Here is a 27,816-nt window from a genome sequence, read left to right as displayed (position 1 = left end):
CAGAAATCTAACCGGAGTCTCTTGCATCGCAGGTGGATTCTTTGTCAGCTGAGCCACCGGGGAAGCCTAAGAATACTGGAGTGGGTAACCTATCCCTTCTCCAACAGCTCTTCCCAAGCCAGAGATCAAACCCAGGTCTCCTGCATTACAGGAGGATTCTTTACCAGCTGAGCTACCAGAGAAGTCCATTAATTTGGTAGCCATTCCCTTCTCCAGGGAATCTTCCCAACCCAGGGATCGAACCCAGGTCTCCCGCATGGCAGGGAGATTCTTTACCAGTTGAGCAACTAGGGAAACCCAAGAACACTGGAGTGAGTAGCCTATCCCTTCTCCAGCGGATCTTCCTGACCCAGGAATCTAACCGGAGTCTCCTGCATTGCAGGCGGATTCTTTGCCAGCTGAGCAACTAGGGAAGCCTTGGCTCCCCTTCTGCCCCCCTTCTTTTCACAAGTAGACATGAGTCTGAGCTGCAGAGTTTACCTCTGTTTACCATGATTCTCCTTGTTGAAATGTCTATCTGGATTTCTTTCCAAATGTATACTACTTAGCCCTCCCACCACCCCACTTTAGAACACATGCTTCCATCAGTCTGCAGATGTGCATCACTGCCCTTTTGAAGCATAATTGTGAAGGCAAGGGCTTCTTTCCCAGGTGGACCCTAAAGCCAGCTCTGAAATGTATGGACTATAATCTGATAGAAAAGAAAATCTGTAAAACTGATGTTCAAGGACTGATTGTTGCCCAATTGCTGGTGACAGTTCCCCCCTTTGTTTTTTCCTGAATTCGTTAATAAACAGCAGAAGTTATATATATATCCATAGGAAGGGGGTTGCACATCGCATGTTTGTAAGTGCTCATTTAATTCAGTGCTTGGGTCTTATTTTCACACTGTAAGTAACATAGGAAGGCATTCTCGAAGGGAGCAGTGTGGACCTAGCAGACAGACCGAGGTCAGAGTCTGCCCTCCACATATCAGCTGCATTCTGAGAAGAACCTCAATTTCTCATCTTGAAATGGGTATGATGATATATTTACCCATGAAGCTCTTGAGAACAGGTAAGTGAGATTAAAGCATACACGGGGCACCTGGTATGTAGCAATTACTTGATAAAGGTCACCCTCCTCTTCCCAGGGTCAGCCACGTGCTGTCAGACATGACTTTAACTCCAAACACTCCCTTCTTTATTCCACATGTGCTTTCACTGCTGTCTTGAATTACTAACAAAAATCTATCATTATTTCTCTTTCATTTTGCTGATGTCATGCAGGCAGGAACCAAAGCAGGAACTTAATACATCTGCCCCAAATTTGCTGGATTTGAACATTCCTGGGCTTCCCTGGTGGCTCAGATGGTAAAGCGTCTGCCTGCAATGCGGAAGACCTGGGTTCGATCCCTGGGTCGGGAAGATCCTCTGGAGAAGGAAATGGCAACCCATCCCAGTACTCTTGCCTGGAAAATCTCATGGAGCCTGGTAGGCTACAGTCCATGGGGTTGCAAAGAGTCGGACACGACTGAGTGACTTCACTTCCTTCACTTCCTTAAGAACTTGATTTAAAAACTGAATGCAGGGACTTCCCTGGTGGTCCTGTGGCTAAGACGCTGCACTCCCAATACAGGGGGCCTGAGTTCAATCCCTCCCTGGTTAGGGAACTAGATCCCACATGCCACAACTAAGACCCAGTGTGGCCAAATAAATAAATAATTTTTAAAATAAAAAAATAAATAAAAACTGTGCAATTCTTGAACTGTTTCATGCTACAAGACATGTCATGTTCAAAATTAAAACCTCAACACAGCAAAACACTATGTTTGAGAGATCCCTTGATAAAATAGAGTCCTTTCTTTGTTCTGAATCCCAACCTTGTCACTCTTTTCCTTGGGGACTGCTTTCCTGGCATCAATTTCATCGAGACGGAGGAAGAAGAGAGGGATGCTGAGGCTAACTCTACAGAACTGTGGTGGAGACCAAGAGAGACAAAGCCTGACAAAGGAGGGGACACGCAGGGCGCAGGCCTGGCTCACAGTAGATTCATCTGGGGGATGCACAGGGCATGAGCCTTCCTCACTGCTGAAACCTCCCAAAACCAGTGCAGAGAGATTTATCAAGATGTCACACGAAATAAGACCATTCTAACTGCACTAAAACAAGGCCTGGGCCCAGCCTCTTTGGCACTATTCCTTTTCTGTGTTTGGCCTTATTGGAATACAAGAGATTCCATCTGTGTGAAGCGGGTTTGGAAAATGTGAAGTAATAGAGCAACACTCCTTCTAGTCACTAATGCCTAAAAAAGGTCTACGCTACGGAACCAATTTGAGCATAATTAAGTTACAATTGACCAGAGGAGAAGGGGCTGGTTCTGGAAGGGAGACGAGGGGCTGGGCTGAAGCTGGTAAGGTCCTTGTAGCCTGCATGCTGGAGAGCCAGGCTGCTGTGCCCGGGCTGCATGGGGCCTGATCTTGCCCAGGCTGCCACTGGTTCTGAGCTCTCTGCCGAGGTCCACTGGACATGAAAGGACAGGAAGAACCTGGTCAGTCCTCGCCAGCTTCCTGTAGCACCTCTCCTCCATCATGCGGCTGTTTCCCTGGGTCTATCAGGGAGAAACTTTCTGCCACTAAATAAGCTGCCTCCTCTCCCTTCCTCGGGCTTCAGTGGAAGGCAGGTCCCATCTTCTGGGCTCTGGCTCCCTTGCCCTCCCTGCTCAGAGCTCTTTCTCTGATGCCTTTTCTGGTACCTGTATCTTCAAACCTCTTCCTCTCCAGTTTCTTTCCTGCTAGCATTTTAAGAAGCTTAAACATAAGCCTCTCTGGCAAATAATAATAACAGTGATGACATATCACCTTGGCAGTAATAACCAAGGCCATCTTTTCCAGACCTCCGGCTCCTCCAGCTTCCACTCACTCTCTTTCTTCCCTTTTCAGGCACATCTCTTGAAAGCGTTCCTGGCCACCTCTTTCTTGATCCCCTGGCGGGGGAACCCCTCTGTTTTCCACTCTCTGTCCTCGCCCCTCAGCTCTGCATTCTTCTGGTTGTCTTCTCGCCTCTTGTGCCAGCCCCCCTCCCCAATTCCAAGTGGTTTTTCAGTTGCTTTATTCTTTTCTGACACATGTCCCCCAAGTGGTGAAAGTGTTAGTTACTCAGTCATGGGGTTGACTCTCTGTGACCCCATGAACTGTAGCCCAGCAGGCTCCTCTGTCCATGGAATTCTCCAGGCTCCAGGCAAGAATACTGGAGTGAGCTGCCATTTCCTTCTCCAGGGGATCGTCCCAACTCAGGGATTGAACCCAGGTTTCCTGAATTGCAGGCAGATTCTTTACCATCTGAGTCACCAGGGAAGTTCCCATGTTTCCTAAGCCCCACCCAAACCTGTCCAAGGTCACCTTCCAGGAAGGTGTCTGCATCCCTTCCAGGAAGATCACACTTCCCCATGGCTTCCAGCACACTCCAGCGTCCAGCCCAAGTTTCTCTTCTGACTCCAGACCAGTAGAGTCAGCCACCTCCTGGCCACACCTTCCTTGGCTTCCCACAGACACCCTAAAATCAGAAGGCCCAGAACCAAAAGGGTGTCTGACCAGCTGCCTTAAATAAAGAACACCTAAAGACATGAGAATCATTTAGACGTTCAGTCAAACAAAGGACAATGTTTATAACAAACTGTCCATGGAAAAAAATCCCTAGCCAGTGTAAAAACAATTTTGTCTTAATATCCCCATCTGTAAGCATTCCCGGGTGAGAACAAGAGTCAACACTGGTCTCCGCTCACCCTGGAAGTTTCTCGGGCTGCCAGCTTTGTGCTTAGGGTTTTAGGAGTCAGATGCCCTGAGGTGGCCTGAGAAAGGCCTGACCAGACTGTGTCTGGGGTCAGTAAGGTAAGGCCCTGGAAGAGGCGATCTGGGGAAGGGGACAAAATTCTCCCAGAAGATCCCCACAGGATATAAGCCACTGAGCCACAGGCAGCCACACAAGGCCCTTCCACGCATGAGCTAATTCTATCTACAATCTTCTCCAAATTACATTCCTAAAACATGCCCACATGGAAAATGTACCACCTCAAGGGAAGGTCACTAAATCTGACCTCAGGGACCACCACCAGGCGGCAGCAGCCAGTGACACCACATTACCATCTTGCTCAATGGCAATCTTTTCCCCTTCTTCCTCTCCCCATGTTTCTTCCCATCCCTCCCATCCTGCCCTCTGGAACAATCTTCAGAAGAACCGGCGGGACAGTCATGCACTAGTCAAAGGAGTTTTAGAAACATCACAGGGAGTGGGTGACCCACTGAGGTAACTGGGGGGAGATAGCACCAGTTTGTGGGTTGATAGTGGGGGTCTAAGGAACAAGGCATTTCAGAGCTCTCATACCTCACTGCTGGGAATGCAAAATGGTAGAGCCATTTGGGAGGGCCATTTGGCAGTTTCTTTTAAAAAATAATAATAATCTTTTGGGGGGGGGGGGCTGTGCCAAGTCTTAGCTGGAGCACGCAGGATCTTGAGTTTCAGCATGCAAACTCTTCATTGCAGAATGTGGGATCTAGTTCCCTGACCAGAGATGGAACCCAGGCCCCCTGCATTAGGGGCACAGAATCTTACTCACTGGTCCATCAGGGAAGTTCCTGGCAGTTTCTTTTTCATTTTAAGCATACATTTAGCAAATGACCCAGCAATCTCACTAAAGCAAACAGCTGTCCACACACAAAAGAAACATGTGCATGTTTATCTCAATTTCCTCAAACTGAAAACAACCCAGATTTCCATCAGTTGGTGAAGGGGAAAACAAATTGTGATCCACTGTTATAATCAACCACTACTCAGCAATACAATGTATGAACTACTGATACAGACATCAGCACAGAAGAATGTCAAAAACTATGCTGAGTGAAAGGAACCAAACAGAAAAGTATTATAGGATTCCTCTTTTACGACATTCTGAGAAAGGTGATAACCACAGGGCCAGAAACTAGATCACCGACTGCCGGTAGCACGGGGAACGGGGCACAGAGAAGCTTTGAGGGGCTAGGTGAGTTCTCACCCTGGATCCTGGTGGTTCCGTGAGAGAACGGTCGTCCTGCCTACTGCATCCGCAATTTCACTTTCTGCAGTTTCAGTTACCTGCAGATCCGAACATATTAAATGGAAAATTCCAGAGATAAACAATTCACGCGTTTTAAATCGTGCACCGTTCTGAAGGGTGATGACATCTCATGCCCTCCAGCTCTGCTTGGCTCAGGACATGAATTATCCTTTGGTCCACTGTGTCCTGCCCGTTCATTAGTCACCAAGTAGCGGGCTCAGTTATTAGACTGATTGTTGTGGTGTTGCAGGGTTTGTGTTCAAGTAACCCTTATACTTAATAATGACCCAGGGATCTTCCTGTTGGTCCAGTAGTTAAGACTCTGAGCTTGCACTCTGATCTCTAGCCAGGGAACTTAGATTTCACATGCCATGTGGTGCAACCAAAAAAAGGAAAAGAAAAAAAAATAATAATAATGGCCCCAAAGCACAGGAGGAGTGATGCTGGCAATTGAGATACACCAAAAAGAAGCTGTAAAGTGCTTTTCTTCTTTAAATCAAAAGGTAAAAGTTCTTGACTTAATAAAGATAGAAAAAAACAAAACAAAACAAAACACCGAGGCTGCTAAGATCTACAGTAAGAACACATCTTCTAGCTTTGGAATTGTGAAGGAGAAAGAAGAAATTCATGCTAGTTTTGCTGACGCCCTTCAAACTACAAAAGATAGAGCTGCAGTGCACGGCGAGTGTTCAGCTAAGACGGACAAGACACTAAATCTATACATGATTTTGAGAGACGCCACATTCACCTCACTTTTCGAGCAGCATCTTGCTATAATTGTTCTGTTTATCATTGGTTATTGCTGTTAATCTCCTAGTGTGCCTAATTTATAAATTAACCTTTATCATAGTATGTATGTAGCATAGGAAAAAAACATACTCCGTGCGACCTTTGAACAACACAAGTTTGAACCGCACAGGTCTACTTTTACACAGATTTTTTTCAATAAATCATAGAGTAGCACATGATCTGCAGTTGCCTGAATCTTCGGATTCAGAATCTTGGATATGGAGGAACCAGGAATTAGGTGCTCAGTTGCTCAGTCTCATTCAACTCTTTGCAACCCCATGGACTGTAGTCTGCCAGGCTCCTTGGTCCATGGAATTTTCCAGCCAAGAATACTGGAGTGGGTAGCCATTTCCTTCTCCAGGGGGTCGTCCCGACTCAGGGATCAAACCCGAGTCTCCTGCATGGGCAGGCAGATTCTTTACCACTGAGCCACCTGGAAAGCTCTTAACTAGTATATGTACATTTAAATTGTGTGGATTTAAAATGTTTACATATTATATATTTTAATAGTTGCACACATTTAAATATTTTATTTTTTCTCCAATATTAGACAGTGGATGGATAAAAAAAAAAGAGAATCTATGGGTCCTTGACGTGAGGCATATTCTCTCCTGAATGGCGCTGGGTTGTTAGAAAATGAAACGCAACACTGGCATGCCACCTGGCTTGGGCCCAGATGACATCTGCACATTTACACTTACATAGCCATAAAAATGGATGCTGCCTGTTGGTTTGCAACTTTTAAAGTCAACCTAAGGAAGGACTGAAGGACTTGGTGCAGCTGCAAAATGTCAGAATGTTAATTTAATTCACTTGACGACGTAAACATATAGCTGTCAGAAGTGGTCAGTGGAGGCGAAAAGGAGAAGCATAGGAAGTGGGCAGTGAACGGACACTGTATAAAGCTGATGAAACAAGACACAGAGGTTTCAGCACACCCAGTAAAGTTCCAAAAATAACCAGGGAGAGTCCTCTGGGGAGAGGATTGGGGTAAAAGATCAAAGCCTTGCTTTATAAGCTCTTCTCTACCATCAGAATATCAAAAATGATGACTTTGAAACAAACTTTAATAGGTGACATGTTACAATATTACACACTGTAAACTTTCTAAAATAAAATTTTAACAGTTGAGTAAACACTCAAATTACAAAATTTTTATAAACTCATAACCTGCTGATAACCTGTCGGGGTCAACATCTATGACATAAATGTGTCAACATAAACAACAGATAGTTTTCACATGACCTGTACCTTCTGAAGGAGTGTGCCTATCAAATCACGACCATCTGGACCTTCAGGAAGCATGTCTGTCCTACAGGAAATGGTAGAGTTTTACCCAAAGGAGTAAGAGGAGAAGAGCTGCTAACTGGGGCAGCGGGAAAGTTCCACCAGTGGGGCTCCTGCCTTGCTGCCTTAAATCCTCACTGGGACAAAATCAGCTGCAATGAAAAACGGAAGGAAGAGAAAAGGGGAGGAGGAAAGGCCAAAGGAGGCAAGGACGGAAGAGAGGAAGGAAAGGAGAAGAGAAAGGGAGGGATGAGGGAAGAGGGGAGGGAAGCAGGGAGGGCGGGAGAGCCAAGTGAGCAGCAGGCCCCGTGCTGGAAGCAGCTCTAGGACCACAGTTTAGGCCTCGAGGAGCTTAGTGTGTGGCCGGCGGGGGAGGCAGACACGGACCCACATCACCGCAACTCAAGACAACAAAGGGCGACGGCACTTTCCCGCTTTGTTTCTGAAGGCTGAAGCCCTAAAAGCCTTTCCTAGAGTGGAGTCTTCTGAGTGATGTCAGCAGAGAGAGAGAGGCATCTTTAGCTCTTTCTTGGGAGAAGGAGCGGGAGAAGAGGGAGAAAGAAGGGGAAGGAGGGTGACAAGAAAGGGTGAAGAGGGAAGAGAAAGAGAGGGAGAGACAACAGCGACTGACGGTCTATGAGACCCATCTGCATTCATCTGATATCAGAGCTAAAGGACTAGCAATGGGCCAAACAAAACAGCAAAGGACTAAACAAACACGCTCTCACTTTCTACGTTCCATGGGAGGGAAGAAAGACGAGAAATCTGTGCTAAGTCAGATGATGATAAATCCTTTGAAAAAAATGTTAACCAGGATGAAGGAATGGAATACTGGAGCAGATGCCTCGGGACGCCTGGCCGGTAAACCAGCTGGAGTGGAGACGGTGAACGAGGTCGGCAGCAAACTCTGGAGGATCCGGGAGAGGGTTCCAGGCTGAGAGTTCCAGGAAGGAAGCGCGCATGTGAAGACCCTGGAAGCTCTGACAGTGCAAGGTGGGCACTGAGGCTGGAGCTGCTGGAGCCTGGGGAGATGGGAGGAGACAGGGTGGGAAGGAAGGCGGTGGAGGCCTAGAGGGCAGGTAGAGACTGGCACTGACTCTGAGTGGGATGGAAGAACCAGGGAGGGCCCGAGCAGAACAGCCCCAAGCCTCACGTGGCACGCAGCGTGGGTTTTACTCACGAGGTGGCGATGCAGTGAACCCAACCTCCCCATCAGGGGCTCCTCTGCTGTGCTACAGTCTAGCCTCATACACAGGCAACGTCCTTTTCTCATGTGAGAGGAAGTCACTTTAGCAATATGAAACAAACACCTGCTAGAGGGCTGTGTGTGGAGAAAAGGAGGAGGCTGGCCGGGGAGGAAGGCACACGAGAGCCTCTGCAAGGCTCAGAAGCCCTGGCCAGACAGACCACAGAGAGGGAAAGAGTTGCCGGGGACAAACGGGTGCCTTCTGCGGAACCGGGGTGCGTGTTCAGGGTAGGGGTCACTGACTGAATAGAAGGGATCCGCTTTTTCAGCTTCTATGCATTTCGATAGAGCCACGCGTTCACAGTTGCTACTGTTTCGTCAAGTCCTCAGACTACCGTCTGCTGAGCAAACGTGTAGACTGAGGGTCGGGAAGATGATGCAAAGCTTTCCAGCCCCAGGGCTCTGTGGCTCGGCACAATCGGAACCAGCTGTCCAGGCAGGGCAGCGGCCAAGTGCAGCCCTGTGGACCGCCTCCAGTCCATGTGACAGGGAAAGGGCCCCGTGAGCAGAGCGCGGAGAGCCACCCGCAACGCAGCCGCCCGGATCCCGTTCCAGTCACGAGGCCCACGGGGCCACACGTTCACTTCCCACTCTCACCCTGGGGACTGGGCTCAACCCCCTTTCTCCACAGTTTTGGGAAATATCTTTTCCAAATAACATCATTCAGATGTTCTCTTTTTAAAAAGAACACACTTTGGTTTTTTTGTTTATTTTTTTTTATCAAGGACCTAGCACGTGTTCACTACAGAAAACTTAAACAACACAGAAAGCCCAGAGACGAGACCTTAAGTCACCCATCAGCCTAACACCCAGAGAAACCAGAATTTACATTCGGTTAATAGTAATGGCAGAAACACAACAGCCAGCTTCACTGAACGCTTACTAAGGGTCAGGCACCATGTCAAGTGTTTTACGTACACGTATCCATTGCTCGCGGAATTCTTACAACAACCCTGCAGATGGATACTATGACTGCCCCATTTTACAGATGGAAGAAATGAAAGTTTAGTCAGAGGAGTTAAGCAGTTTGCTGAGATCCACTTATGTGGTCGATGTGAGCGCCAAGATTCAAACCCGAGTCTGCAGGTCTCAGGAGCCTGACCTCCTTGGCATCAGAGGGTGTCTGTCTCCAGAACAGGGACCGCTGCCCACTCCCAGGGCAGGAGGAGGAAGAGGGCTGCACACAGGCACACACACTCACCCTCTCAATGACACACACTGTAGGTGTGGTTCCGTCCTCCCTACCGCACCATTACAGACATGGTCTCATGTCTGCCCCACTCTCCTTTCATAGGATTCCTCATACACACATGACATCTCCTAAAAGCAATTCATCACATCTGTGTCCTTTTGTTTTTCCCAGCTCCAGGAGGACATTTCAGTCTGTCATTTAATTCTCCTTTGGTTTTCTGCAAAAGCTGGTCCGCTGCTCACTGTTTCCACTGCAATTTAAATCTGGTAATCACGTTCACCACTGCCCCCGCCCCCAACCCCCCCGCCCCCGCCGCCCCCGCACAATTCAACCCTTCTTCGTCTGGATCTCTGCAAACTTCAGTTGTCCATGACACTACCAGGAACACAAGATGAAATTTCTGGGAGTACCTGCTTCACGGGGAGGGCAGGCTCTGACCTAGCCCTCGCACTGCCTTCTATTTTTTGGCCAACCCAAACTTTTCTATGTCTGGTGAGTATGCTAAACACCACATCGGAAACTGGAAAAGTGAACTCAGAAGTTCCAGGGCCATGTGATTTTACCAGTGGGTCTGATCAGACTTCATCATTAGATGTTTAAGTAACACCGAATTCTTATGCTAAATAATTTATTCCAGAGCACAAAAGGTGATAAAAAGAGGCACCAAACCCAAACACCTAAGGAATCAGAACAAGCGGGAAAAAAAAAAAATCACGCAACATGGCCTGGTGGGTTTGTCTGAAAAAATATAAGGCCCTTGCCTGATGGTAGAGTGAATAGGAATCCGCCTGCCAATGCAGGGGACACAGGTTCCAACTCTGGTCAGGGAAGATTCCACGTGCCTCGGAACAAATAAGCCCATGAGTCAGCCACAACTCCTGAAGCCCACGCCCTAGAGCCTGTGCTCCACAACACGAGAAGCCCCCACTCGCCACAACTAGAGAAAGCCCATGTGCAGCAACAAAGACCCAGCGCAGCCAAATAAATACATAATTTTTAAATGTAAGGATAAGCTATATATTATGAAAACTATTAACATAATAATAGCATATCAATAAATCAAAGAAGTAAAAGGGTCACTTTCCTCTCAGATACTGAAAAATAACTAGCAAAATGTAACATTTGTTTGGGATTTTTAAAAAGAAAAATAGAACTTAGAAGCTTAGTAATATCTATCTCAAACCAACAGCCATCAGTATATAATATAACAAGAGGAGAACTGCAGCAGTGGTCCCCAGCCTCTTTGGAACTGGGGACCAGTTTCACGGAAGACGGTTTTTCCACAGCCTCGGTGGATAAATTTGGGACAATTCAAGCACATGACATTCATTGTGCACTTTATTTCTACTATTATTACATCAGCTCCACCTTGGATCAACAGGCATGAGATCCCAGAGGCTGGGGACCCCTACACACAGGAATCTGAATTACAGGTACAAACAACAGGTGGTGCAGCCTTTCTCAACAAGGTTCCTTATCTGAACTGCACAACACAGAAAATGATGTGAGTGACTTTCTTAATTCTCCTAAGACTAGGACACTTGCATACACAGTGGACCTTCAGGAACGAGGCTTAATTCTCTCATGGACCCCTGGTTGAAAAAAGGCCTATACCCCAGTGCTGGCCAATAGCAATATAATGCAAGCCGTGTGTTTTAAATTTTTTAATAGCCATGTTTAAAAAGGAAGAAAAAAGGTGAAATTACTTTCAACTGTTTTAATTCAACATATCAAAATATTATCTTTTCAACCTGTAATCAATGTAAAATATACAAAATTGTGCATGAGATAGTTTGCATTCTTTTGTACTAAGTCTCTGAAATCTGGTCTGTTTTCCACACTTACAGAACACCTCAGTTTGGACCAGCCACATGTCAAGTGTCCAATAGCCACTTGTGGCCAGCATCTTGGACAACAGAGCTCTAACCAAGGTAAAAAGGCAAGACCCTGAAATATGAGAAAGAATTACCGAACTGGAGAGGTCAGGCAGGACAACCAAAGATAAACCCAGAAGCCCCATCAGCAGGGCTGGGGCCGGCGGGAAGCCAAGGCAGTCAGTCGAGGACCAGGGAGGAAGGTTAGCCTGGGGAAAGCAGGAAGACAGACCAGGAGAGGCACCCACTCATGACTGATCTGAAGTAACAGGTTCTTCGTGACCCTGCTGCTGAAGCTCTGTCCCCACCTCCACTCCCCTGCCCCCTCAAAGGGAGATGAGCTTGTCACTGCACTAATAGATGAGGGCAATCAAGCAGATGGAAAGAAATACGTTCAAAAAAGATGGAGAAAGACATGTGCCATTCACATTGTGATTTCACGTTTTCACGGGGACTTCCTAAGCCAGGAATCCTGGGTTCTGATCTCAGCTGTGCCCTGAGCGCCCTCTGAGACTTTGGGCCAGTCCTTCCCAGTAAGGGGGCCCAGCGTCCCGTCTATAAAACACAGTGGCCCTCCACGGTCCTTAAGGTCCTCCCAGCTCTCCCATTCTACGAGCCTGCGAGAAGCAGAGGTCACTCGTGTAGCTTAATACAAAAACACGATTAAGTAATAGCTGGCCCTGGAGCCCGCGTGACGGCAGCAGTTTTCTTCCCCAGTGTTTTGAGAGGCGCGGAGAGGCTGAGCCTGAGACACAGTTAGGAAGGGGCGGGGGCTCTGGGGCACACGCTGCTCCTCAGGGATGAGGTGGACTCGACAGCCCGGGGAGGCGGAGGAAGGTGGGGGCAGACCAACAGAGAAAACACAACCGAGGTTCCCGAAAGAGGGCCAGGAAGGGAAAAGAGCGGAAGGGAGAACGAAGGAGGACAGAGGAGAGGAGAGGAACGGAGGAGAGGGGAGGAAGAAGGAAAGAAAAGGGGAGAAAAGAGAGAAGAAAGAAATGCATCCAAAGGTGTTCCAAGGTTGAATCCAGTGGACTGGGGTCAGGGAGGGGAGAGGGTGCCCTGGTGGAGCAGGGCAGGGAGGGAGGGTTGTGGGGAGCCCCGAAGGGGCAGCCTGCTGTCCAGGGCGTGGGAGAGGAGCTCGGGGAGAGAAGCAGCGGCCGCTCACAGGCTTCCCACAGGCTCTCGGTGTCCCCAACAACAGAGGCCTCTGAAGGTCTGCACGTCAGGAGCAGACACGACCGGCTGGTCAGATGCCAAAGAAGCAGCACTGGCCACCCTACACCAGGGACCCGTTCGGGGAGGCTGAGACCCACACCGTGTGCCCCTCAGCACACCAGCCAGGAGGAGGGCGCAGTAGGAGGACAGGGAGACAACCGACCGCCAGCCCCGCGGCTCCTGCTCCTTCTGCGAGGCGAGCAGACACACCAGTCCTGTCCCCGCGCTGAGAATAACAATACCAATGAGAATACAATAATAGCAGCAGCAGCTAACAGCTTACTGCAGGCCAGGCGAGGCTAAACACTATTTTTATATTACATCCCTTAATCTGTTAACAATGGCATCTACCAGGAAGGGCTATTATTTTGCCCCCAGTTTACACACAAGTAAAATTGAGATTCAGGGAGGATAATTCACTTGCTTAAGGTCCCACAGCAAATAAATGACAAAACTGGGATTCAAACTCAGGTTTGTGTGACTCTAAAACCTAATCTCTTAACCACTGTGCTTTCAGCCCGGTCAAGCATTATTGCCATGGTTTTTCACCAACATCTTGAATAACACTGCGCCTGCCAGGTGGATGGCCCTGTAGGGGTTAAGAGTGAACAAAAGGGTGAAGGAAGAGAGCCACAAGGCACTGCGTGTTCCCCGCACCTCAGGCGCTAAACGGGGGGCCTGCGGCTACTTTACTGCGCTCGAGTCTCAAAGCCAGACCGTGAAGTAGGTTTCACTATTCCAGTTTTACAGATGACAAAACTGAGGCTCACAAAGTTTATCCAGATGCTAAATGGCAGACACCACAGCCTGGGCTTTTAATACAGAAAGGCCCCAGAGGTGGGTTTGAAGTATGAGGTAAGCTGAAGAAAGCTGAGCGCCCAAGAACTGATGCTTTTGAACTGTGGTGTTGGAGAAGACTCTTGCGAGTCCCTTGGACTGCAAGGAGATCCAACCAGTCCATTCTGAAGGAGATCAGCCCTGGGATTTCTTTGGAGGGAATGATGCTGAAGCTGAAGCTCCAGTGCTTTGGCCACCTCATGCGAAGAGTTGATTCACTGGAAAAGACTCTGATGCTGGGAGGGATTGGGGGCAGGAGAAGGGGACGACAGAGGATGAGATGGCTGGATGGCATCACTGACTCGATGGATGTGAGTTTGAGTGAACTCCGGGAGTTGGTGATGGACAGGGAGGCCTGGCATGCTGCCATTCATGGGGTCGCAAAGAGTCGGACACGACTGAGCGACTGAACTGAACTGAACCAGACAGGGGGCCTAGGAGTGGACGACTTCACTCAGAAAAGGCTGACCTCGCCAGGGGATGGGGTGGGGAGGTAGCTGTAGAGAACGTGAGGTGGGAGGTTGCACAGGGGCTCCAGGCTGTCCCGCCCTAAGGACATCCCCTGACAACCGCGCCGTGCATCAGGCCTGACTTCCGTGGGAGCTGCAGGAGGGGGCCACATGGTGTCTCCAGTCATCAAAGTCACCGTTTCATTCAGAGCAGCACACTGAGTCTCCTCTGCCACCTCCCAGGAACTCGCTTTTTGATAGCACCGTGAAGCCCCCGCACAGAGCAGGATTTCTGGAAACAATGAGAGATTCCTGATAGACTCCAGTGGTGGTTCCGCAGCTGGACCCACCACAGGAGTGAGGCAGGTTTGACGTGGGAATGGTCTGACGGCGACCAGAGACAGCCAGTGCATGGGGACTGGGAGGAACGGCTCTTTCCTCCTGTTTCCTCTCCTGAGAAGCTGAAACAAGAACCGCCTTTCACACGTTTGATCTATACTAGGATACTTGCTGGAATTAGAAGTGTGAGGAAGCCTTTCGCACTCTGGAGCCAACAGCCTCTGAGGTGTGAAACCACCTTTTGTAGGACGGGAGTAAGGCCATGGCTTCCTTCAATCCCCGCCTCGGGCCTGGCCACCCCTCAACTCTTGTCTGCAGCCCCATCTCACAGGAACACTAACTGGGTGGTCTCCACCAGGGCCTCCCCTGTCTGTGCCAGGCTCTGTGCGAGGCTTGGGGGCTCGGAGGGTGGATGCAGCACTTGCCTCCTGCACTTGCCAGTGGAGCAGACTGGTATTCATTCAGAACATGCTGCTGAGTGCCTGAGGACAAGTGCAGGGTGAGCCAAGAAAGTAACGGGGGGCTTCACAGCCAAGGAGAAGGGGCCTGGCACTGAGCCAGGGCACTGGGACAGGAGGGCATGGAGGGCAGCCTGTCGGGCAGTGAACAGTCAGTGCCTGGGCCTGGCGGTGGATCCGAGGGCCTGCGAGGCAGCGGGGACAGTGGGAGCAGACAGTGGGTGGGGTGGGCTGGACAGGAAGGGATAAACCAGGTCTCACGGGGCCTGGAGACTTGGGAAACCGGTGGACATCTTGAAGACACTCGGGGAGGTGGTTAGAGATTTAAAAACTGCAAGGTGGGTGACAGAGCAGGATGGGGCAGAAGGGGGTATGGAGATGTCCCCAAGGAGTAGGTGAGAAGGAGGCGAGAGGGCAGCCTACCTGGGAGGTGACTCTGGGGACTGAGAGAGGTGGAAGGAGGGGGGACAGGGCTCGGGTACTGCCTAGGAGCAGAGAACACGAGACCAATGACTTCTTGAAAGAAGCATAGCTCTGCCTACAGAACCAAGTCCTAAGAGCCCTGGGCATGGTGTCTGAGGCTCCACGATGGGACCACCCCATTCTCTCATCTAATTTTGCATGGCGCCCTTCCCCTCTCCTTTGCTCTGGCTGACCGAATCTGCTCACTGTTCCCTGTACATGGCCATGTTCTTCCCAACCACCTTACCAGGTCCAAGCTGCTCCATCCGCCTAGAACACCCTCTCTTCTGGTCCTCTGTCCAGACAAGAGCCATCTCTCCAGGCCGTGAGCAAGCAAGACCCTCTGGGGGTGCCATGTCCGTGCCCCGGCTACACACATCAGCCCCACGCCCAGATGGTGCTCAGTCTGTTCTCGTCAGTGTGGCCCTTGAGTCCCTTGGACTGCAAGGAGATCCAACCAGTCAATCCTAAAGGAAATCAGTTCTGAATATTCTTTGGAAGGACTGATGTTGAAGCTGACACTCCAATACTTTGGCCACCTGATGCAAAGAACTGACTTATTGGAAAAGACCCTGATGCTGGGAAAGATTGAAGGCGGGAGGAAAAGGGGACGTCAGAGGACGAAATGGTTGGATGGCTTCACTGACTCTGATGGACATGAGTTTGGGTAAACTCCGGGAGGTGGTGATGGACAGGGAGGCCTGACGTGCTCCAGACCATGGGGTTGCAAAGAGTCGGACACAACTAAGCGGCTGAACTGAACTGAACTGAACGGAACGGAACTGCCACTATGTACACAGATTTCTTCCTTTCCCCTCTAGATCTCCTCACTCACCCTCGAGTCCCCTGAACACTAGGCAGGGAGCCTCATACATGGTATATGCCAGTCAGTATGTGCCGGACAACTGAATGGTAAGCACAGAACCCGCCGTCCCCAGCAGGCCCAGGAATGCCTGCTCAAGCCACAAGAAGATCGCCCGGAAGAACATCTCCGGTAACTACATTCAAATCCACACTCCACTCGGAGACCTCACAGTGGCCCCCTCGTGCATCCACCTTCCTCCAGATGCCACTCAGACTCCAGGAGCCGCCTGTAGCGTGACTTCAAATACGCAGCCAAGCCAGCTCGGTGCTGCTCTGATTGCCTGCACGCCAGAGGGCCACGGCTCGGAGCCTCTCACAGCCTCACAATCACCTCGAGGGTGATTCCCCTGGGGTCTAAAGTGGCCTGTGTTGGGACGAGGTGGCGGTAGGGAGGGGTGGGCCACAGTCGGAGCCCCGAGTGCCCCAGGTCCACGAGGAGGGGACAGCAGCTGAGGAGGGGTGCTGTGCTCTGTAGAGGGGCACAGGGTTAGAGACAGATGACCAAATCCAGCTGCACACAGAAGTGTCTGGGCAAACATTTTGAGAGGCTTTCCCGCTCCAAAAAGTTTATCCACGATGCAGAAGAGGAAAAGGGGAAAAAACAAGAGATCACAACTCATTTTACGAGCCGTTTTCATCCAAGAATCTCATATTTTCCACTGAAGGAAAAGCCAGCCTACATCTAGAGTCAAGCTTTTCAAGACCTACACTCAAGAGAAAGAAATGCTCTCCAGCTGTAAATTACAGGCCGGCTTTAAACTCTCACTTCCCCAGAAAGCCAGCGCCTCAGAGCCCTTCACGCCCTGTAGGCGGGCCCTGACTCTCCGTCTAGTCGGAAGGCAAGCAACCCAGGCTATTTGTAATGACAAACAAACACTAATGAATTTTGGAGCATGTCTAGTGCCTGCGTTTATAGTCCATAAAATCATCTGGCTTCTTCTCACCCATGCTGACATGCCAATGAGGCAACCCCAAATATTTACAGGCAGGAAGGGGCTGCCAGGACCACTCTGTGAGAGGGGGCCCAGGGTACAGGGGACTGCCTCTAACCTCCCCATTACATATAAACCTATTTTCATGCTCTGACACTCAGCCTCAATCTTGGCATGCAAAATCCTATTAAATACTATGTACTATTAAACACTATGTTTTTTTTAAACATCAATCTAACTGTCTCAATTGCATACAGGTAACAACCTAGTCAGAAGTGACCAAAATGGCTTTTCTTTTAATATCAGCCAGATATAAATCAAGGATTTAAAATGCAGTTAAGATTTTTCCAGTCAGGTATATAATTTGTCTAATACACACTACTGAATTCTAAGTGTCTGGAGGAAAATTACTTCCATAAAAAATAGGCAGTCGGTCTGGGGGCACCACGCGCATTCCCAGCCCCCAGGGCAGACCCCTCAGTGCCCATCTAAGGCAGAGCCCCTTTCCTGGCAACACCGCAGTGACCACCCAGGGGGAAGGGACCACGGAGGCTCTGGGACTCCTTCCACCCAGAGGAGGTCTCGGGGAGTCGCCACATAACCCAGATGGCCCAGACTGGCCCCTGGCTGTCTGAGTCCTCCAGAGGCCAGCTTTCATCCCCGAAGGAGACACACAGCACAAACCACAGGAAGAGTTACTAACATGCAGAGTGAGCTCCTACATAAGGAGATCTTTCTTAACCTCAAATAGCTATGCAGCGTTCACTTCTTAATGGCCAAGTGTCCCACATCTGACCTAAGCCATGTGCAAATAAAGGTTGTCTGAACATGGCCTGTCTGAGGGCATCAATGTGCAGAAGCCATTGCTCATTTAACCGCACCCCCCCTATAGGCCCTCACTGGCCCCCCCTCACCAACCCCTTCAACCCCAGGCTCCATTCAGAAGCCTGCACAGTACAAACAGCAAAGGCGCTGACTGGAGCAGACAGGGTCTCAGAGCCAGAAGGTCCCCAAGAGGCAGGCGATGTATTAGGACAAGGGGACACTGAGGACACCGGTTCCCCGTTACTCACACATTGGGGTGTCTGCCCTGTTCTTGACCATCCCCACCTCTCGGGGAACTGCATCGTGCCTGCAACCTCATCACAGGGGCAGTCACCTTGAATGACATGAACCTGACCTCCATTGGGCCATTAATAATTCCCTGTGTATGAATTTGGGCTCTAGGTGGAGGGAGAGGGAAAAGAGTCAGCCTGCAGCCTGCAGTCAGCCTGTGCATCCCGACCTCTTCCACCGCTCCCCGACCAACCAAGGAGTCATGGAGAGAGGGATCTGAGGAAGGATGGAGGAAACAGGACAGACAGGAGTCTGGTCAGGCTTCCAAGCCTGGATTCCAGCTCTTCGCCACTTCCAGGTTCCAGGAGATACTCCCTAAGGCTTATAGCAAATTCCCCTTTTTATTGGCAAACTCCCCTTTGTCAAGCCGGCTTGTGCTGTTTTCTGATACTTGAAACTAAAAACATCACCTGGTCTCCCACTGTTCTGTTCTCACAGCCCAACAGCCTAGGTGGCCTCAATGAAGAAAAGGTGAGGAAGTGGGCGGGGCGGGGGGAGGGGAGGCCGGGGAGGGGGCCGTTGTACAGCCTGACAGGGGCAAGTCTCAGAAAGCCCCTTTCTCATGGAAACCGATCAAACAGGAGGCCAGGGACCTCCTTGGGAGAGTCAGGAGCCAGAAACCAGAGGCCAGGGAACTAGTTTCTGGTTCCCAGGGAGTCTGGACTCTGCTGACCTTCCCGATATGTGGCTTTGCTTCCTGCTTCCCTCCAGAAGGGTCACAGAGCTAAGGTCAACGGAGTCAGGGCTGTAGGCTAATACCCCAGAAGTGGGGAGGGTGGAGGTGAAGAGAGCATCCCATCGCACAGGCCTCCAGGGTGATGTGTGCCCCAGGGTGTGGAGTTTTCAGGAAGGGAAAGCTAGCCTGGGCTCAGAAGTTCAGGGACTCAGAGTAGTGAAGTGAAATTTCCTGAGGCCACACAGCAGCAAGCATGAGGCCAGTTCAGCCCAGGTGGGCCATACACCAACCTCCATGGTATCAGCTCCACCCCTTCGGGAGATTTCACCTGCCAGCCCTCCTTTCCTGGGGCCAAGAGCAAAGCAGCATTTGTGACCCTCAATAAAAAGAAGAATGAAATTGTACCTCTTCTCCCATCCCCACTAGAGGGGCTATTTACAGTCTCGGTCCTCAAAGAAGGGTGGGCCTATTGGATGGAGGTACCCTGTCTGACTGAGAACCTCAGTGGACCTGAGGTTGCACACTGGATTTCAGGCACTGGGGATCTGAGCTGCTCTGTGCAGTGAAGGGACATGGATGGTCCTAGGAGGGGAACAAAGAGCTGGAAGGTGGCTGGGATCAGCTGAGGACCCACAGCGATGGGGCAGCTGATGGGTATTTTAGAGAGTGTGATGACTACAGCACCTGTTAAAGTTGTTAGTGTGGCTCCCAAGGTTCCCTTTCCAGGAAGTCTCTATGGCTCCCTAGCACTCTGCATGCAGATTCTTCAGGCAGGGGGACTCTGCAGAACTGTTGCCCCATCACTGGCTCAGGGCAGAACTGATGTATATGTCGGGAATAAGCCTCCAGGGACTTACACAGATCTGAAGAGAAAGACCTGGCTTTCCTAAATCTACAGGGTTGGGATTCAAGATTCAAGACAGGTTTGCATCCATCTCAGAGAGACATCTGGGTGACTGTGATGATGACACCTATTTAAACAAAAAGAGGGACTTCCCTGGTGGTCCAGTGGTTAAGAATTCGCCTGCCAACACAGAGGACATGGGTTCGATCCCTGTCCAGGAAGATCCCACATGCCTCGAGGCAACTAAGCCCATGTGCCACAGCTACTGAGCCTACGTCCTAGGGTCCAGGATCCACACTACTGAAGCCCGTGCACTTAAAGCCCGTGCTCTGCAACAGGAGAACTACCGCAATGAGAAGCCTGCGCACTGCAACGAACAGTAGCCCCTGCATACTGCAACTAGAGAAAGCCTGCAAGCAGCAAAGGAGACCTGGTGCGACCAAAAAGTAATCAATTAATTAAACCAAAAAAAAAAAAAAAAGAGGGAGAGGAGAGGAGGAACACCAGTAGCAGCCACCTGCTGGGCATAGCCGTTGTTGCAGTCAGAGTGCTAAGTAAGGACTCAAATGCATTATCACACAAATCCTCCCAATAGCCCTAGGAAGGGGCTTTGACCATCATCGCCAGTTTACAGATGCAAAAACAAAAGTCTAAAGGTGTTGAGGAACCTGCCCAAATCCACAGAGCTGGTTTGTGATGGAGCGGGATCTCAGCTCTGTCTGAACCATAACTCACGCTATTAAACAGTAGGCCACACGGTCGCCCCAGAGTTAGGTGCTTGAGCCCTGACTCTTACGCTTCCTTTCTGGAATGTTCTAGGCAACCAGGGATCGTATCTGAGCTGCGCCCCCCTCTGGCGCTCTGGCTGTCACTAGGGCCACTTCTCTCAAGGCTGCCCCTTCGGGTGTTTTCTTTTCCCAGCTCCCACCAGCTGTCCCAACTTCCACGGACACTTTGACCCCTAATGAGTCTCCAAGGGCAAGTCAGCCTTCAACATCCCTCCACAAGCCTAGGGGTCCTCCACGAGGCAGGACCACAACCAGCAGCTCCTGGAATCTAGAATCTGCCAGAGGGCATGCAGATTAGTCCACAGAAGAGCCCAACTTAGACCTTCTGAGAAAGAAGAGATCTAATTTTGCCTTGTCACGCTCCTGGCACCAGACATCTCCTGTGGATGTCTCATAAGCTCCCCAGATGCAACACCCACAAAACCAAATTCCCCAAGTGCCCAGCCCACCCTGTCATCCGTGTCCTCTGCCAGCCACTCGGGTGCCCAGAGGCTGCGTGAGCCAGCCACGTGGGAGATTTCTTTCAGTGCCCTGTCCTCCCCGGCCTGGTCTCTCACCTCAGGCCTTGGTGCAAGCTGCCCCCTGTCAGGAACATTCCTCCGCCTCCTTAGCACTTGACACCACCACCTCGTGCCCCAGGTTTACACACCGTTTATACACCATTTGCTCAGACCAGCTTCCCTGAGCCCCCACACCACCCTAAGCCAAGCTGGATGCTCCTTCTAAGCCTCCTATGGAGGAAGTCACGCCCCTGACAGGAGCCCAGACTGCTCTGTGTGCAGGTGCTTGGTGACTTCTCCGTCTTCCCTCCCTAGACCATCGATCGGCATTGCATGGGAATAGCGCCTAAGAACCTAACTTGTTCACCTCTGTGTATCTGGATCCTGAGGGGGAGTCCGGCCAGAGGAGGTGCCGAATAACTAACTGCTGACTGAGTGAGTGGCATCCAGGAGCAACCCAAGGGAAGTAAAGTGATTTGACCAAAAAAAAAAAGAAAAGAAAACAAGTGTTCCGTTTCTGAGTGGCGGCTCAACTCTCAGCACAGCAGGTCTCAGTCAGTGAGTCGATGACAATGTTCTCAACAGGAACTTTGTGACCAGCACCACACCAAGCATCTGAGGGACCAAGATACATGAGGCTTGTGTTTCAGGGTCCTTTGGAATCTAATGAAAACTACAGGCTCCCTCCTCAGTGAAATGAGTCACAAAATTATGTGAAATTTTGTACACTATTTTTTAATTAAATTTAAATGAAAAAAAATCTGATTTTCAGGGATCATTTCTCTTATTTTTTCCAAGCCAAAAAAAAAAAAAAACCCATAAAAATTAACACCAACTTCCTGAAAAGAATTAAAAGAAATCCAAACTGTGCCGATAAGACTGCTCCATGGATCCTGCTGCAGTCCAGTTCCAGTGAGGCAATCACCCGGAGTCAGCGTGCGGCCCCTTGAACCAGACCACCTGCGTTCAAGTCTGATTCTATCACTGGCCAGACCTGGGACTCTGGGCAGATCAATTAATCTCTCTGGCCTCTCATTTGAAAATAAAGATCATGTGACTGTTAGTGACTGACACGCGGCCAGCTCTTGGTGACTAGAGTTATAGATATTATTACTGAACACACCCAGCACACAAGATGCTCCTGACACGTGACACCCTGATGCTCTTGACGTCTTCGTTGACCAACAGATGCTGAACCATGACCCCCAGGGGAAGGCAGTGGCACCAGACAATCACTCTCGAGGCCCACGGATGAGAGTCAGCCAGTGTTCGATGTCAAGGACCAGCACCGTTCTCCAAGAGCTGGCCGACTGAATCAACGCTGCATCGCCTTCTTCTCTCTCAACCCACTGAGTAAAGCAATGTCACAGTCTCCTTCACCGACGGGTGGCCCCCAAGGAAGCACTTTTGAGTCCAGACTTCCCTTTCTTTCCAGGGAGAAGTGCAGAGCTCTAGGCTGCTCCAGGTTTCTGCTGCTGAGGGCTTAGTGTGACTCGGCCACTCCCGGGCTACACGAACATTCCCCCCTACCCTGGCTGTAGAAAGGCCACAGACTCATCCAGCCCAGTCTCCTTTTCTAGAGGGCAGCATGGCCAACACGGCCCCACTTTCCAGAAACATCTCTAATGGAGAATTAAACAGACCTACCTCATTCACAAGGCCAAAAATATCTAGCAAGTAAGCCAAGTCATGAATAAATTCCTCTTTCTCTGTTGTGTGTGTTTTCCTTTACTTTCAAATGAAAAAAATAGTAGAACTTCAAGTACTCCAAGACCAGCCGTTCGCAGAGCCAGCAAACTCCTGGGCAGTAGAAGTCGCTCTGCGTTCTGCTCCATTTCATAGCGAAACCTCCTGAGGAGGCAGTAACCCAAGGCCCCAGCACCGATGAAACTGCAGGCTTTCAAAGCAGGCTTTCAGAACCATCGCAGCCTTTGACATCAACACACACTGGCACAGAACAGCCCAGCCACAGGGGCAGGTGGGCCTTCTTGCTTCATCAAAGCTACAAAACCAGATGTGTTGCCAGACAAAGCAGATGCTTCATCCATGCACAGATAGCCTTGACATTCCTTTCAGTCAAAATTTAGCTTGGCAAGGTAACTGTTTGCCATTCGTGAAGACTTGGAAGTTTCTCAAAGAGGTCTGCAATATAAGAATTCTTCTTGGATGCTGACCACATGCAGGTAACAGGCTGCAACAGGAGCTGGCTGCTTTGAGACTATCATTAGCAGTTTGTATGATGAATTTCAAAGAAAACAACAACAAAACACGGCAAAGTTATGGATTTCTTCCGTGACCTACTTAAAAGTACCAGAAGATGGGTCAGCTATTCTAGAAATGATATCATCTGACACAAGAACTGCTTTAATCTCCTTCCTCTGCCCTGAGCCACAGCTCAGATCAGCCAGGCCCAGGTTCTGCAGCTCCACCAGGCTCTCTCCTGTCGCCCTGACTTCTCTTGCGTGGCAATGCAATAAGCAGTCCTAAAGGGTATTTCAAAACAAGGCTTTTGTGTTGCAGTAAGTCTGAGTTTTGGAGAATGTCCAGCCTTTCCAAGGCAAGACTTCTTCTCCCCCAGAAGGTCTCCCCTCCCCCAGGCACCTTTGGAGGTGGGTGCTCCACCCCTTTTGAAGTGTCACGTGATCAGTGACAAGGGTCCCATCCCTGCAGCCTCCACCTCTGGTTATGAAAGGAAGACCAAAGAATCTAAGCTTCACTGCTCTCTTTTGGTTTGACTTTTTTTTTTTTTCACTTAAGCTAGGATCATTGCTAACACAAACAGACATACAGTACAGTAATCAAAAGGTAAAGTACACCTTCATAAATTCCTTTCAAAGGAAAAATATCAGGTAACATAACACAGTTGGCTTAAAGCTCAACATTCAGAAAACGAAGATCATGGCATCTGGCCCCATCACTTCATGGGAAATAGATGGGGAAACAGTGGAAACAGTGTCAGACTTTATTTTTGGGGGGGCTCCAAAATCACTGCAGATGGTGACTGCAGCCATGAAATGAAAAGACGCTTACTCCTTGGAAGAAAAGTTATGACCAACCTAGATAGCATATTCAAAAGCAGAGACATTACTTTGCCAACAAAGGTCCATCTAGTCAAGGCTATGGTTTTTCCTGTGGTCATGTATGGATGTGAGAGTTGGACTGTGAAGAAAGCTGAGCGCTGAAGAATTGATGCTTTTGAACTGTGGTGTTGAAGACTCTTGAGAGTCCCTTGGACTGCAAGGAGATCCAACCAGTCCGTTCTGAAGGAGATCAGCCCTGGGATTTCTTTGGAAGGAATGATGCTGAAGCTGAAACTCCAGTACTTTGGCCACCTTATGAGAAGAGTTGACTCATTGGAAAAGACTCTGATGCTGGGAGAGACTGGGGGGCAGGAGGAGAAGGGGACGACAGATGATGAGATGGCTGGATGGCATCACTGACTTGATGGATGTGAGTTTGACTGAACTCAGGGAGTTGGTGATGGACAGGGAGGCCTGGCATGCTGCGATTCCTGGGGTCGCAAAGAGTCGGACACGACTGAGCGACTGAACTGAACTGAACTGAGCATAGTAACAATGAAAACTGTCATTACCCAGATGCATGCATCTCACGCCAACCTACACAAATTTGGAGTAGAATGATACCTTAATATGATTTGAGAAAAATATCTGTTTTCTGCAGAAGACAGTTTTTAAAATAAAAAATAATTTTAAAAAAATAATTTTCAAAATAAAGAAAGAGAGTTTTGATTCTGTCTATGACAAAGTAAGGGCTTCCCATGTGGCTCAGTGATAAAGAATCTGTTTGTCAAGGCAGGAGATGCAGGTGAAATGGCAAGCCACTCCAGTATTCTTGACTAAAAAAATCCCATTGACAGAGGAGCCTGGTGGGCTGTAGTCCACGGGGTTGCAAAGTCAAACACGGCTGAGCACACAAGCACTTTTCTTTCTTCTTTTCATGACAAAGTAACTAATATCAGATTAACCATAAAAATTGGATAAAATAACAGCAACAAAATCATGGCTATGTAACCATCTCAGAGAGCAACCAAAGCAGCTAGGATTTGAGGACCCAAGATCCCAGAAGGAAGGGAAATGCCATGAGGGGAGCTCTGTATTAACTGTTATTGCATCCTCTGATGATACCAAGTATCAGCAAAGGTGCAGAACAACTAGACTCCTCCCACTGATGGGAATGTACAACACTTTTGAAAACAGTTTGACAGTACCTAGTAAGTGAACATATACATTCCTTATGACCAAGCAGTTCCACTTCCGGAAATTATAGTCAAGAGAGAGGGTGTTTATTTCCAGTGAAAGACAAGTTCAAGGATCTTTTGTGGTAGCGTTATTCATAAAAGCCCCAACCTGGAAACACCAGGAAAGGACAAATAAATATCCATCAACACTGAAAAGGACAAATAAAAGTAAATCTATACATAAATGGATGGAATATGATACAAAAGTGAAAAAGGATAAAGCTCCTGTTACACACAACATGATAAATCTCATGCATGTAATGTTAAGTAAAAATAGACAAAAAGTATACACAATGTCAATCTTTAAGGAAGTCAACCCTCAATATTCATGGGAAGGACTGATTCTGAAGCTGAAGATCCAGTTCTCTGGCCACCTGCTGTGAAGAGCCAACTCACTGGAAAAAGACCTTGATGCGGTGAAAGACTGAAGGCAGGAGGAGAAGGGGCCGACAGAGGATGAGATGGTTGGATGGCATCACTGACTCGATGGACATGAGTTGGAGCAAACTCCAGGAGATGGTGAAGGACAGGGAAGCCTGGCCTGCTGCGGTCCACGGGGTCACAGTCAGACTCGACTGAGCGACTAAACAACAACAAATACACAATATGCTTCCATTTATATAAAATTCAAAAATAAACGTAGGGGTTCCCTGGCGGTCCTGTGGTTAAGACTCCATGCTCCCAATGCAGGGGGGCACAGGTTTGATGCCTAGTCAGGGAACTAAGATCCCACATGCTGCATGGTGTGGCCAAATAAATAAACAAATTAAAAAAAAAAAAAACAGGCAAACTATGACAGAAGTTAGAATATTGATCATAACTTGGGTCTGGAGGTAGGCTTCTGGGGTGTTTTTATGTTTGTATCTTAATCCAGTGGCAGCTACATAGTTCACTACTTTGTAAAAATGCACTGAGCTGTACCTTTCAGACTTGTGTATTTTATGTACTTCTAAAAATCTCTTTAAAAGATAACTGACTGGACTTCCCTGGTGGTGCAGTGGTAAAGAATCTGCTTACCACAATGCAGGGCACATGGGTTCAATCCCTAGTGTGAGAAAATCCCACTTGCTGTGGAGCAACTAAGCCCGAGCTCTGCGACCCCCGAAACCCAAGTGCTCTAGAGCCCATGCTCTGAAACAAGAGATGCCACCGCAGTAAGAAGCCTACACACCGCAATCAGGGGTAGTCCCTGCGCACAACTAGAGAAAGCCCCCTAACAGCAATGTAGACCCAGCAAGCCAAAAATAAATAAAATTTTTTAAATATAATGGACTTTAAAGTGAAGAAGAACTAAAAAGCCTCTTGATGAAAGTGAAAGAGGAGAGCAAAAAAGTTGGCTTAAAGCTCAACATTCAGAAAACGAAGATCATGGCATCCGGTCCCATCACTTCATGGGAAATAGATGGGGAAACAGTGGAAACAGTGTCAGACTTTATTTTGGGGGGCTCCAAAATCACTGCAGATGGTGACTGCAGCCATGAAATTAAAAGATGCTTACTCCTTGGAAGAAAAGTTATGATCAACCTAGACAGAATATTCAAAAGCAGAGACATTACTTTGCCAACTAAGGTCCGTCTAGTCAAGGCTATGGTTTTTCCAGTAGTCATGCCAAAGAATTGATGCTTTTGAACTGTGGTGTTGGAGAAGACTCTTGAGAGTCCCTTGGAATGCAAGGAGATCCAACCAGTCCATTCTGAAGGAGATCAGCCCTGGGATTTCTTTGGAAGGAATGATCCTGAAGCTGAAACTCCAGTACTTTGGCCACCTCATGCGAAGAGTTGACTCACTGGAAAAGACTTTGATGCTGGGAAGGATTGGAGGCAGGAGGAGAAGGGGACGACAGAGGATGAGATGGCTGGATGGCATCACTGACTCGATGGACGTGGGTCTGGGTGAACTCCGGGAGTTGGTGATGGACAGGGAGGCCTGGTGTGCTGTGATTCATGGGGTCGCAAAGAGTCGGACATGACTGAGAGACTGAACTGAACTGAACTGAACAGGTAATTATTTAATGCAAATACAAGAACAATGTCTTGAGACTATTACATATGTAGAAGTAAAATGAGTGACGATACTACAAAGAACGGGAGAGAAGTAAATGGAAGTACACTATTGTAAAATTCTTATGCGTGAGTCCGACTCTTTATGACCCCATGGATTGTAGCCCACCAGGCTCCTCTGTCCATGGGATTCTCTAGGCAAGAGTACTGGAGTGGGTAGCCATTCCCTTTTTCAGGGAATCTTCCTGACCAGGGATCAAACCTGGATCTCTTCCACTGCAGGCAGATTCTTTACAGTCTGAGCCACCAGGGAAGCCTGAAGTTCTTATATGTGAAATGATATATTATCGGTTGAAAGTGAACAGTTTCATGTTAAAGATGTATATTATACACCCTAAACCAACCACTAAAATAAATTATAGTTAGCCAATAAAAGAGATTGTAGCCCATGGGGTTGCAAAGAGTCTGACATGACTGAGCGACTGAACTGAACTGAACTGAATAAAAGAGACTAAGTGAAATCATGGAATATGTTCAATTACTTAAAAAGAAATCAGAAGAAAAGGAATAATAGATTTAAATCCAAGCATATCAATAATCACATTTAATATAGTCTA

At 48.8% G+C, this 27,816-nt stretch overlaps 1 protein-coding gene across 3 annotated transcripts in view; it reads right to left on the bottom strand.

Moving 5' to 3' along the window:
• The window catches only part of RALGPS1 (Ral GEF with PH domain and SH3 binding motif 1), a 295,391-nt gene that overhangs the window by 197,850 nt on the left and 69,725 nt on the right, over positions 1-27,816 (bottom strand). The window lies entirely within an intron of this gene.

Source organism: Oryx dammah, unplaced genomic scaffold (genome assembly GCF_014754425.2).
Source record: "Oryx dammah isolate SB20612 unplaced genomic scaffold, SCBI_Odam_1.1 HiC_scaffold_25, whole genome shotgun sequence".
NCBI lineage: Eukaryota > Metazoa > Chordata > Mammalia > Artiodactyla > Bovidae > Oryx > Oryx dammah.
Note: the sequence above shows the minus strand (reverse complement) of the source record. Positions and strands in the feature narration are given on the sequence as shown.